The sequence below is a fragment of the Hoplias malabaricus genome, chromosome 10, assembly GCF_029633855.1.
Source record: "Hoplias malabaricus isolate fHopMal1 chromosome 10, fHopMal1.hap1, whole genome shotgun sequence".
NCBI lineage: Eukaryota > Metazoa > Chordata > Actinopteri > Characiformes > Erythrinidae > Hoplias > Hoplias malabaricus.
This window is the reverse complement of record NC_089809.1, coordinates 18,592,555-18,604,688: the sequence shown is the minus strand read 5'-3', so window position 1 is coordinate 18,604,688 and position 12,134 is coordinate 18,592,555.

Genomic DNA, 12,134 nt, shown 5'->3' with positions numbered 1-12,134 from the left:
TGTATAGTTCTCCTCATACCCCTTTGTAAACGGACCCCTGACTTTAGAAATACGCACAACGTCACCAGTCTTGTACTTAAATATGGTTTTCTTGTCTAATTTGTTTCTCACACCATACAGCGTTTTAAACACGCTAGATTCGTTTTCTTTCGTCACATCAGCTGGCTTGGTTTTGATACTACGATGGTAACTATTATTGTAACCGCTCATAATATCTTGTAAAACATCAATGTACCTTTTGGAGTTTACAGCTGTTAGATAACGCCACATACGACTTTTTAGCGTTCTATTAAACCGCTCTATGACACTGGCTTTTATCTCACTACCTGTAGCAAAATGTGTGATTTTGTTTTTTGATACTAAATTTTGAAAATATTTGTTGAAAAACTCTTTACCCCTGTCAGTCTGTAACTTTTGAGGAACTCTGCCTTCTTCTTCTAATATGTTCGCAAATGCCTTTGAGACTTCTATACCAGACTTATTTTTTAACAGTCGAGCCCACACATATTTGCTGAACACGTCAATACATGTCAACATATATTTATATCCGTCATTTTCCCTAGAATACGCACTCATATCAACAAGATCAGCTTGGAATTGAGCGTCAATGCCATATACTATAACCCGGTTTCTTTTGTAATTATGTCGTATGGGTTTGTGGAGTGTGTATGCATCCTCTCCAGATAACCAGTCTGAAACCTGTTGATCAGACAGACACAATCCTGTATTCTCTAAAACACCCCGTTTCAAACGATTTTTACCGCCTAATGAACCAGAATTAGACGGCGTGTAATATACCGTTCTCATAAGATTTGATGTGTCGATAGATGACATTGTTGAAAATAATGACCACAGATTTGTTTGTTTGACTGTTTTATTCACAATGCATCGATGAAATCTAAAAAGTTTGCACACACATCTACATTTTTCTCAACTAGATATTCAACAAATGTTTTAATCACTTTACGAACATCAATTGGTTTCTTTGTTGAAAGTTTTATCACACAAATGTCTATTATATATGTACATAGACAAAGCACATAACCAATTTTTACCACATTTTCACTCTTAGGCATGAGAGACAGTAATTTACTAATAGTCACAAGGGTTGTTTCGTCAGAATCTATACATAACTGTGTCAAATGACACCAATCATGCGATGTTGATTTGACAATATTCATTTGGTTCTTGAAATTTTGTAAACGTTTAACATTGACATCATACACACTATTAATGAGTGTAAAATCATCCACACTATCGTCAATACATTTATACAACAAACGTGTCAATTCGCAGTTCACACGGTGTTTCAGCACACGCTTTGACAGACTTTGGTGTCCGCAAACTATCCCCATTTTCACTTAAACAGCCCTGCAAGTCTTTGAATCACCTTCCCAACAGTCAACGGCATCGCTGACAAACTGTTCAGAGGTTTGATCAATCAGGCTTTCTCTTAGTTCCTGCAGCTTTTCCACAATGTACGGCTCGCATTGTAATTCACAGACGACTGTTTCAACACATCCTTGAATTTTTAGAAGGGGTAGTTCTATTCCAAAACACTTTAGAAGCCCAGCTATGGCATGTTTTAAGGCGGGCTTGAACAATGTCCTTGTTATATCTTTATAGTATTTTTCAAAAAAGAAGATATCAGGTTCAAACAGACACGAATGTCGAAGTTGACTAGGGTGATCCACTTCACAACCAAGACATGTTTCCTTCAGCTTGTTGTTTATGATGTGTTGTAGGATTACAACGACAGTGGACTTTATCAGTTTTAGCGCCGTAGAGCTTACTTGCCCGTCCACCACATCAATCGGAGCAGATATAGCGTTGTCTTCAGGAGCTTCAGCGATTGTCAGTTGTCTAGCCATCAACGTTGCCAAATCATAAACCGGGTCTTGTCGAAAAACATGCGGGTTCGCAATGTCCACACAACTGAGATCATCACCATATTGACCCAACAAACTGTTGTCTGATACCGCTTTGACAACCGCCGTCGATTCACCATAGCTGTAGTTTACAAGCCCATGACCCGTGTCAATCGGCGTATATTCAATGTCCGACAGTCGATAATTTTCACACCACATAGGTCCACGGGTGTCGGGATGGTCTGCTGGAAGAATGTCCTCAAACATGATGGCTTGCGTGTTGTTCGTGTCTTGACTTCGTGTGGTTTCAGTGTCGGCTTATGTTTCTTTTAACAGACATCACTGGAAGGCGTTGATCCACTTTTGACCATCCCACAAACGTCATAAGCCCGAGAATCAAACAGGTTAATTTTAACATCCCTAAAATATTCGCGAGGGCTGCTACCAAATGTTTTACCACGCCGTTTCTTCCTTGGCGCAAAAGCAACGTTGGTTTCAGAACTAATCGTTGGTGTAACTGTAGATTCTTTTAAAAGAGACTGATTTACACACACTGTAGACATTTTAAAAAGCGTTTAGCCATAGAAATCCACCAGGGTCATTTTAAATACATATGCAAGCACAACCACCCCCAACATGTTGGGGGGGGTGTGAGTGTGTCAGGGGTGTGGTGTGGGTGTGAGGGGAAGCCCATATAAGGGCATCCTGTACTGACCTGTCAGTCATAAGCCCGAGAATCAAACTGGTTAATTTTAACACCCCTAAAATATTCGCGAGGGCTGCTACCAAATGCTTTACCACGCCGTTTCTTCCTTGGCGCAAAAGCAACGTTGGTTTCAGAACTAATAGTTGGTGTAACTGTAGATTCTCTTAAAAGAGACTGATTTACACACACTGTAGACATTTTAAAAAGGGTTTAGCCATAGAAATCCACCAGGGTCATTTTAAATAACACATGCAAGCACAACCACCCCAACATGTTGGGGGGGGGGGGGGGGTGAGGGTGTCAGGGGGGGGGGTGTAGGTGTGAGGGGAAGCCCATATAAGGACATCCTGTACTGACCTGTCACCTGGGTCATAAATCAGGGGTCATAAATCAAGGGGTCATAAATCATTCACAGAGGTGTTTGACAGAAGGTGTAGGATATATACTACTAACCATCCCTCAACACTATCCCTACATCCTCAACCGCTCGACATCATCCCTACATTCTCAGTCCCTCCACATCACCCATCCCTCAACACTATCCCTACATCCTCAACCACTCCACACCATCCCAACATTCTTAGTCCCTCCACATCACCCATCCCTCAACACTATCCCTACATCCTCAACCCCACCACATCATCCCTACATTCTCAGTCCCTCCACATCACCCCGTCCCTCAACACTATCCCTACATCCTCAACCCCTCCCCATCATCCCAACATTCTTAGTCCCTCCACATCACTCATCCCTCAACACTATTCCTACATTCTCAACCACTCCACACCATCCCTACATTCTCAGTCTCTCCACATCACCCATCCCTCAACACTATCCCTACATCCACAACCCCTCCACATCATTCCTACATTCTCAGTCTCTCCACATCACCCATCCCTCAAAACTATCCCTACATTCTCAACCCCTCCCCATCATCCCTACAATCTCAGTCCCTCCACATCACTCATCCCTCAACACTATCCCTACATCCTCAACCCCACCACATCATCCCTACATTCTCAGTCCCTCCACATCACCCCGTCCCTCAACACTATCCCTACATCCTCAACCCCTCCCCATCATCCCAACATTCTTAGTCCCTGCACATCACTCATCCCTCAACACTATTCCTACATCCTCAACCCCCCCACATCATCCCTACATTCTCAGTCCCTCCACATCACTCATCCCTCAACACTATTCCTACATTCTCAACCACTCCACACCATCCCTACATACTCAGTCTCTCCACATCACCCATCCCTCAACACTATCTCTACATCCACAACCCCTCCACATCATTCCTACATTCTCAGTCTCTCCACATCACCGATCCCTCAAAACTATCCCTACATCCTCAACCATTCCACACCATCCCTACATTCTCAGTCCCTCCACATCACCCATCCCTCAAAACTATCCCTACATCCTTAACCCCTCCACATTATCCCTACATTCTCATCCCCTCCACACAATCCTACATTCTTAGTCCCTCCACATCAACCGTCCCTCAACACTATCCCTACATCCTCAACCGCTCGACATCATCCCTACATTCTCAGTCCCTCCACATCACCCATCCCTCAACACTATCCCTACATCCTCAACCACTCCACACCATCCCAACATTGTTAGTCCCTCCACATCACCCATCCCTCAACACTATCCCTACATCCTCAACCATTCCACACCATCCCTACATTCTCAGTCCCTCCACATCACCCATCCCTCAAAACTATCCCTACATTCTCAACCCCTCCCCATCATTCCTACAATCTCAGTCCCTCCACATCACTCATCCCTCAACACTATCCCTACATCCCCAACCCCTCCACATCATCCCTACATTCTCAGTCCCTCCACATCACCCTTCCCTCAACACTATCCCTACATCCCCAACCCCTCCACATCATCGCTACATTCTCAGTCTCTCCACATCACCAATCCCTCAAAACTATCCCTACATTCTCAACCCCTCCACATCAACCCTACATTCTCAGTCCCTCCACATCACCAATCCCTAAACACTTTCCCTACATCCTCAACCCCTCCACATCATCCCTACATTCTCAGTCCCTCCACATCACCAATCCCTAAACACTTTCCCTACATTCTCAACCCCTCCACATTATCCCTACATTCCCATCCCCTCCACACAATCCTATATTCTTAGTCCCTCCACATCACCAATCCCTAAACACTTTCCCTACATCCTCAACCCCTCCACATTATCCCTACATTCTCATCCCCTCCACACAATCCTATATTCTTAGTCCCTCCACATCAACCATCCCTCAACACTATCCCTACATCCTCAACCGCTCGACATCATCCCTACATTCTCAGTCCCTCCACATCACCCATCCCTCAACACTATCCCTACATCCTCAACCACTCCACATCATCCCTACATTCTCAGTCCCTCCACATCACCCATCCCTCAACACTATCCCTACATCCTCAACCATTCCACACCATCCCTACATTCTCAGTCCCTCCACATCACCCATCCCTCAAAACTATCCCTACATCCTCAACCACTCCACACCATCCCTACATTCTCAGTCCCTCCACATCACCCATCCCTCAACACTATCCCTACATCCTCAACCCCCCCACATCATCCCTACATTCTCAGTCCCTCCACATCACCCATCCCTCAACACTATCCCTACATCCTCAACCCCACCACATCATGCCTACATTCTCAGTCCCTCCACATCACCCCGTCCCTCAACACTATCCCTACATCCTCAACCCCTCCACATCATCCCTACATTCTCAGTCCCTCCACATCACCCATCCCTCAACACTATCCCTACATCCTCAACCACTCCACACCATCCCAACATTCTTAGTCCCTCCACATCACCCATCCCTCAACACTATCCCTACATCCTCAACCCCACCACATCATGCCTACATTCTCAGTCCCTCCACATCACCCTGTCCCTCAACACTATCCCTACACCCTCAACCCCTCCACATCATCCCTACATTCTCAGTCCCTCCACATCACCCATCCCTCAACACTATCCCTACATCCTCAACCGCTCGACATCATCCCTACATTCTCAGTCCCTCCACATCACCCATCCCTCAACACTATCCCTACATCCTCAACCACTCCACACCATCCCAACATTGTTAGTCCCTCCACATCACCCATCCCTCAACACTATCCCTACATCCTCAACCATTCCACACCATCCCTACATTCTCAGTCCCTCCACATCACCCATCCCTCAAAACTATCCCTACATTCTCAACCCCTCCCCATCATTCCTACAATCTCAGTCCCTCCACATCACTCATCCCTCAACACTATCCCTACATCCCCAACCCCTCCACATCATCCCTACATTCTCAGTCCCTCCACATCACCCTTCCCTCAACACTATCCCTACATCCCCAACCCCTCCACATCATCGCTACATTCTCAGTCTCTCCACATCACCAATCCCTCAAAACTATCCCTACATTCTCAACCCCTCCACATCAACCCTACATTCTCAGTCCCTCCACATCACCAATCCCTAAACACTTTCCCTACATCCTCAACCCCTCCACATCATCCCTACATTCTCAGTCCCTCCACATCACCAATCCCTAAACACTTTCCCTACATTCTCAACCCCTCCACATTATCCCTACATTCCCATCCCCTCCACACAATCCTATATTCTTAGTCCCTCCACATCACCAATCCCTAAACACTTTCCCTACATCCTCAACCCCTCCACATTATCCCTACATTCTCATCCCCTCCACACAATCCTATATTCTTAGTCCCTCCACATCAACCATCCCTCAACACTATCCCTACATCCTCAACCGCTCGACATCATCCCTACATTCTCAGTCCCTCCACATCACCCATCCCTCAACACTATCCCTACATCCTCAACCACTCCACATCATCCCTACATTCTCAGTCCCTCCACATCACCCATCCCTCAACACTATCCCTACATCCTCAACCATTCCACACCATCCCTACATTCTCAGTCCCTCCACATCACCCATCCCTCAAAACTATCCCTACATCCTCAACCACTCCACACCATCCCTACATTCTCAGTCCCTCCACATCACCCATCCCTCAACACTATCCCTACATCCTCAACCCCACCACATCATGCCTACATTCTCAGTCCCTCCACATCACCCTGTCCCTCAACACTATCCCTACACCCTCAACCCCTCCACATCATCCCTACATTCTCAGTCCCTCCACATCACCCATCCCTCAACACTATCCCTACATCCTCAACCACTCCACACCATCCCAACATTCTTAGTCCCTCCACATCACCCATCCCTCAACACTATACCTACATCCTCAACCCCACCACATCATGCCTACATTCTCAGTCCCTCCACATCACCCCGTCCCTCAACACTATCCCTACATCCTCAACCCCTCCCCATCATCCCAACATTCTTAGTCCCTCCACATCACTCGTCCCTCAACACTATTCCTACATCCTCAACCCCCCCACATCATCCCTACATTCTCAGTCCCTCCACATCACTCATCCCTCAACACTACTCCTACATTCTCAACCACTCCACACCATCCCTACATAGTCAGTCTCTCCACATCACCCATCCCTCAACACTATCTCTACATCCACAACCCCTCCACATCATTCCTACATTCTCAGTCTCTCCACATCACCGATCCCTCAAAACTATCCCTACATCCTCAACCATTCCACACCATCCCTACATTCTCAGTCCCTCCACATCAACCATTCCTCAAAACTATCCCTACATTCTCAACCCCTCCCCATCATCCCTACATTCTCAGTCCCTCCACATCACCCATCCCTCAACACTATCCCTACATCCTCAACCCCACCACATCATCCCTACATTCTCAGTCCCTCCACATCACCCCGTCCCTCAACACTATCCCTACATCCTCAACCCCTCCCCATCATCCCAACATTCTTAGTCCCTCCACATCACTCATCCCTCAACACTATTCCTACATCCTCAACCATTCCACACCATCCCTACATTCTCAGTCCCTCCACATCACCCATCCCTCAAAACTATCCCTACATCCCCAACCCCTCCACATCATCCCTACATTCTCAGTCCCTCCACATCACCCTTCCCTCAACACTATCCCTACATCCCCAACCCCTCCACATCATCGCTACATTCTCAGTCTCTCCACATCACCGATCCCTCAAAACTATCCCTACATTCTCAACCCCTCCACATCATCCCTACATTCTCAGTCCCTCCACATCACCGATCCCTCAACACTATCCCTACATCCTCAACCCCTCCACATCATCCCTACATTCTCAGTCCCTCCACATCATCAATCCCTAAACACTTTCCCTACATCCTCAACCCCTCCACATCATCCCTACATTCTCAGTCCCTCCACATCACCAATCCCTAAACACTTTCCCTACATCCTCAACCCCTCCACATTTTCCCTACATTCTCAGTCCCTCCACATCACCAATCCCTCAACATTATCCCTACATCCTCAACCCCTCCCAATCATCCCTACATTCTCAATCCCTCAACACCATCCTAACATCCTAACACCCCTCCATGTCATCCTCCATAGTTGGGGCAGTTTAAAAAAATATTATTGAATTTAAGGTGTATAAATTGTGGAGGAGTTGATGTACTGTAGAGATTACATACTGGGATTGATAGATAAAAATATGTAGGCTGATTCAGGATAGGGATATAGGTCATTTTATGATGTTAGTATAGTGTAAAGGGATTGAAGAAAGTGATGTAAAGGACAGTGATGTAGGGGAATGGAGGATATTGAAAAGATGTAGACGGATTGAGACTGTAGTTCAGGATGCAGGCGTGTTGATGGGGTCCCGAGTGAAGGTGAGGGTTTCATACACTTTTATTTATTTATTTATTTATTTATTCATTCATGGAGAATGATTGTGAATATAGTGATGTAGGGGTTGGGGATGTAGAAGTATATAGGGGGGTTCATGGTGTAGTGATGTAGGGGTTTGAGGCTGTAAATGTTTTGGGGTATTGGTTGAGGATGGAGAGATGTAAGGGGACTGAGGATGTATGGTGACTAGGGTACATGTTATTGGGGTTGAGGATGTATAGTGTGGGGGAACTAAGGACAATTTAGTGCTTAAAAATATAGGATATGTTTTTAAGCTCTTTTATAGCTCTTTAAAAAACATTAAAATAAGTTTTCTTAATTTTTTTTTTTTCATTTAAATCTAGTTGGTTCTCTATTTTTTTTTTTTATTTATCACTATATTGACTGGTTATACTGCAATGCAGTCTTGTAAAGTTCATGGAATTAAAATAAAAACATAAAGGCTGTGCCCAAGATCAGTTGGGGTCTATGTTCTTTTACAGTTGTATTTTATGTTCATCCATGGAATTTATTGCTTTTAGAAATTTTTAACTGGTTGATTCTTTTTTGTTCAAGGAATTTGCTTATGTTACTAAAAACAAAACATGGCCAGATGAATTGCTGCTTTGTAACATTTAATGTTTTCCTTGCTTTACATTTACAAATGATATTTTTTGAAGTATGTCATATATTGTACTGAATATCTCTTTTTTATCCATACTCACAGTAACAGCCTGTGTAGAAATTTACTGAATTGGAATGAAATGGAACATTTTGCACAATTTATCTTATTCTAAATCAGAACCAAAGATAAAAAGGTATCAGCAGTTAATATTATATTAATTTTGTTTGTACATTTTTTATTAATAATGGATTATGATTCCAAATCAAAGTTAAAATCAGTTTATTTCTCACATATATTGTTAAACTGAAACAAGATGATGAAATAGAGATGTATATAAGGATCCAAAATATATATAGTTAATGAGGGAAAAAATACAGTGATAGAAATAAAGGTATGAATAAATAAGGACACCCATTGAAAACTTTGACTAACTTTAACATGGAATTTGATCTTTGTTTGAAAAGAACTGAGATAAAGGTAATAAAACTAAACACAAACGGTAAGAGTGGAGTACAACATAATGATGTGCAACTGGGAATGAAAAATTGTAATTTAAAGTGTATGTCCAGTGAAATGTTTTTTTGTGCTAGTTATGTCCCTTGTATATTCATAGTTGCTGTCCTGGTTGAGGGCACAAATGGCCTGGAGAAGAGGTGATTCTCTGTGTTTGATTTCAGAGAGCAAAAGTGATTGCCAGACTGCAGCAGAGAAACGAGTCTGTTGTTTGGGTGGTTGAGGTTCTAAATGATCTTCTGGATCTTGGTCCAGCACTGCATACTCTAGATCAAGGGTATTTAATTAGAGTTCATAAAGGTCCAGTTAGAGGAAATTTCCTCAGGCCAGGTTCTGGACACCATAATTTCTAACTTGTGTTAAGATTCAGTGCCATGTTCTGTATACTGAAGTAGCCTAGTATTTCTATCATTTCAAAAGGTTTTTTTGTTTTGTCGGTGCGCTTCAGATTGCTTCTTTTATTTAACGTTAGATTTGCCAACTTTCTAAAATCAAAATAAGGAACACAGGCCGGGGACCAGTACGCACTTGTATATCTTTTTCAAGTGTAGTCAATCAGATATAACCTTTTTGATGTCAGACATTTATTAAGCCAAGTGCCATCAGGACAGTCAGTGCAGGATCTATCCGTGTATTTTGCCAATACTGTTACCAGTTTTAAAAAACTATTATTTTAAATTGCTTATTGATTACAGTAAGATCTGAAGTGAAAGACTTTTACTGGTCTAAGAGTCTAAAAGACAGTGTTGTCCTATTATCATATTTAACTTGTGTCCAGAAATAACTCTGGCTGCTGATTGGTGAAATAAAGGTGATGACCAATGAAATGCGTGTTCTCTCTTTAGGCGATGTGGAGAATCCACCCCTCGCTCCGACTGAGAGAGATGTGTTTCTGTCTCAAAAACTTGCCATAACAGTGTGACCTCAAAAATACAGAAAAAAACACACCCGTATCGGTTCAAAATTACAATTGTTTTTTTTTTTTTTTTGGCACCACTTCTCTAATTAGTGCCACAGTCTCAGAACATATGAGACATGTTTGTTTGGAACTGCCTGTGGGAAATATGAACATATGCCTCTGGGCTTATTACTGGTTGAAATGTTTTTTCTATTTTTTAGAGCACGAAATCTGAATTTGCTTTTCTGACTCGATTTATACTCCACTGCTTATTGCTTTGTACCTTGCTCCACACTCCCAAATCTGCACAGATTTGATTGGCTGGGGAGCACATTTGAGCGCATCTTACAACGCATGCGATTGGTCTGTGAGATTACTGCATCGTAAAGCCCATACCATAAAGAAAAAAAAAAGTTTAGCTGCTTAAAATAAACATTGTAAAATTTAAATAGTTCTCAATAGTTTATCGTTTTTTATCTGTATAGATTCTGGAGTGAAAGTGTACATTCACTCAAATTCAGGAGATGGTGTGCGCCCAAACAAGTAAGAATTATAAAACCCACACCTGAATTCTGTTTCCTCTTTATAAATTACAATCTTCTTCAAAATGTGCGTAGGTGAACCAGTCTTGTTCTACTTCCATAACGCACACATTATGTTTATTTGGCATTTGGAGTAATACTAATAATAATAGTAAACTTAATGTTTGTGGCACTTTTTCAGAAGTTGCAAAGTGCTTTGCAAATCAAAATAATACACTCTATTGCCAAAAGTGTTCACTCACTTATCTGTGTCATTGAATTTAGGTATTCCAGTCACTTCCATGGCCACAGGTGAATTAAACCAAGCACCTAGGGATGCAGACTGCTTCAACAAACATTTGTGGAAGAATGGGTCTCAGTAAATTTCAGCGTGATACCATGATAGGATGCCAGTTGTGAAAAATCCTCACTACTAAAAATTCCACAGTCAACTATCAGTGGTTTTTATAACAAAATGTAAGTATTTAGGAACGACAGCAACTCAGCCATGATGTAGTAGGCCATGTAAAATGACAGAGAGGGTCTGCAGATGCTGAGGTGTGTAATGCACAGAGGTTGCCAACTTTCTGCAAAGTCAATCGCTACAGACCTCCAAAATTCATGTGTCCTTCAGATTAGACTCAAGAACAGTGCGTAGAGAGCTTCATGGAATGGGTTTGCACGGCCAAGCAGCTGCATACAAGCCTTAAATCACAAAGCTTAATGCAAAGCGTCGAATGCAGTGGTGCAAAGCATGCCGCCACTGGACTCTAGAGCAGTGGAGATATTTTCTCTGGAGTGACAAATCATGAATCTCCGTCTGGTGAACTGATGAACGAGTCTGGGTTTGGCGGTTGACAGGAAAATGGTGCTTGTCTGACTGTGTTGTGCTGAGTGTAAAGTTTGGTGGAGGGGGATTAGTGTGTGGGGTTGTTTTTCAGGAGTTGGGCTTGGACCTACTTGCAATTCTCTATTTTACCACATCATGCCACCAATTTGAGCTCTCTCCATAATATTTTAAGGGTGTATGCATGGGTCAAAACTTGGGTCAAGGCATAAACCCTGGGAAGTACCATGGGTGAGGGTGGATGAGATATGTTTGCACACCTGCACTGCTTGTGTTCTGTTAGG